The following is a 2,268-nucleotide window of genomic DNA, read 5'->3' on the forward strand; positions in this document are numbered from 1 at the left end:
ACTAATACTGTGTTTGACCCCCTTTTGCCTTCAGAACTGCATTAATTCTACGTGGCATTGATTCAACAAGGTGCTGAATGCATTCTTTAGAAATGTTGGCCCATATTGATAGGATAGCATCTTGATGGAGATTTGTGGGATGTACATCCAGGGCACGAAGCTCTCGTTCCACCACATGCCAAAGATGCTCTATTGGGTTAAGATCTGGTGACCGTGGGGGCCATTTTAGTACATTGTCATGTTCAAGAAACCAATTTAAAATGATTTGAGCTTTATGACATGGTGCATTATCCTGCTGGAAGTAGCCATCAGAGGATGGGTACATGGTGGCTATAAAGGGATGGACATGGTCAGAAACAATGCTCAGGTAGGCCGTGGTATTTGAACGATGCCCAATTGGCACTAAGGGGCCTAAAGTGTGCTAAGAAATCAACCCCCACACCATTACACCAGCCTGCGCAGTGGTACCAAGGCATGATGGATCCATGTTCTCATTCTGTTTACGCCAAATTCTGACTCTACCGTCTGAATGTCTCAACAGAAATCGAGACTCATCAGACCAGGCAACATTTTTCCAGTCTTCAACTGTCCAATTTTGGTGAGCTCTTGCTAATTGTAGCCTTTTTTTCCTATTTGTAGTGGAGATGAGTGGTACCCGGTGGGGTCGTCTGCTGTTGTAGTCCATCGGCCTCAAGGTTGTGCGTGTTCTGAGTTCACAAATGCTTTGCTGCATACCTCGGTTGTAACGAGTGGTTATTTCAGTCAAAGTGGCTCTTCTATCAGCTTGAATCAGTCGGCCCATTCTCCTCTGACCTCTAGCATCAACGATGCCCTTTCCCCCACAGGACTGAGGGATACTGGATGTTTTCCCTTTTCAGACCATTCTCTGTAAACCCTAGAAATGGTTGTGCGTGAAAATCCCAGTAACTGAGAAGATTGTGAAATACTCTGACCGGCCTGTCTGGCACCAACAGCCATGCCACACTCAAAATTCACCTTTCTTTCCCATTTGACATTCAGTTTGGAGTTCAGGAGATTGTCTTGACAAGGACCACACCCCTAAATGCATTGAAGCAACTGCCATGTCATTGGTTGATTAGATAATTGCATTAATGAGAAATTGAACAGGTGTTCCAAATAATCCTTTAGGTATATATATATATATGCGCTCACCTACCACTACTCCAGTATCTGCCAGGTCTTTCTGGATGGATCGTGCAGTCAAACGTGGGTTTGGACTTGCTTTTCTTACAATCCTGCGAGGTGTTCTGTCTGATATTCTTCTTGGTCTTCCAGATCTTGCTTTAACTTCCACTGTTCCTGATGACGGCCATTTCTTAATTACATTCCAAAAAGAGGATATTGGCAACTGAAAACGCTTGGCTATCTTCTTATAGCCTTCTCCTGCTTTGTGAGCTATTACTACTATTTTCAGTTTCAGTTTTTTAGACAACCGCTTAGAAGAACCCACGGTGCTGATTGTTGGGGCAAGGTCAGATGTGTCTGGGCATCTAAAACCTTAAGATTGACATCACCTGGTCTTTCCAGACGATGATTGAGAACAATCCATGACGCTTTCAGGTCTCAGTTTTCCAAAGGGGGCGTTGCATGTTAGAAACTATGCAGGGTGCCCAAACTTTTTAAAGTGGAAATAAAATCTAACTTTTTGTGACATGTTATACGAATGTCTAATCTGTCATTTGATGCCAAATTTTCTATTGCACTCTTTAAGGCTGAGCTTGAGCTATAATTTAAATTTCTTGGGAAATCCCTGTTATTTAAACATCCAGATGCAAACTCAGCAAAAAGCCTGGTCTCTCCATGCCAGATTGTGTTTAGTAAATACTCTTAACATGTACAGTAGCTCCACCTGCTGGTAGTGCATTTAGGTAGAACACAAATTGCATTTAATGACCTAAACAAAATGTTCTCTTTGTTTCCCTTCTGTCCATCTGTAAACTAAATTAAACAAGAGTTATTGGCCACAAGCTGTGTGTGTGTGTGTGTGTGTGTGTGTGTGTGTGTGTGTGTGTGTGTGTGTGTGTGTGTGTGTGTGTGTGTGTGTGTGTGTGTGAGAGAGAGAGAGATATATCACCCTCAGCAACACAATCCACCCCTGTAGTGTTATGTTGTAGGGATGAGCGAGTACAGCATTATCTGTATCTGTGTCTGTATCTGTATACCACATGAATTATCTGTATCCGGATCCGTACTCGGACTGGGCGGGGCCTAAACCGGAAGCTGTCAAATTTAAACCGGAAGTGGGTC

At 43.2% G+C, this 2,268-nt stretch overlaps 1 protein-coding gene across 1 annotated transcript in view; it reads left to right on the top strand.

The window, feature by feature from the left end:
* LOC117935248 (protein Dok-7-like) overlaps positions 1–2,268 on the top strand; it is a 37,184-nt gene that overhangs the window by 14,159 nt on the left and 20,757 nt on the right. The window lies entirely within an intron of this gene.

Source organism: Etheostoma cragini, chromosome 19 (genome assembly GCF_013103735.1).
Source record: "Etheostoma cragini isolate CJK2018 chromosome 19, CSU_Ecrag_1.0, whole genome shotgun sequence".
Lineage (NCBI taxonomy): Eukaryota > Metazoa > Chordata > Actinopteri > Perciformes > Percidae > Etheostoma > Etheostoma cragini.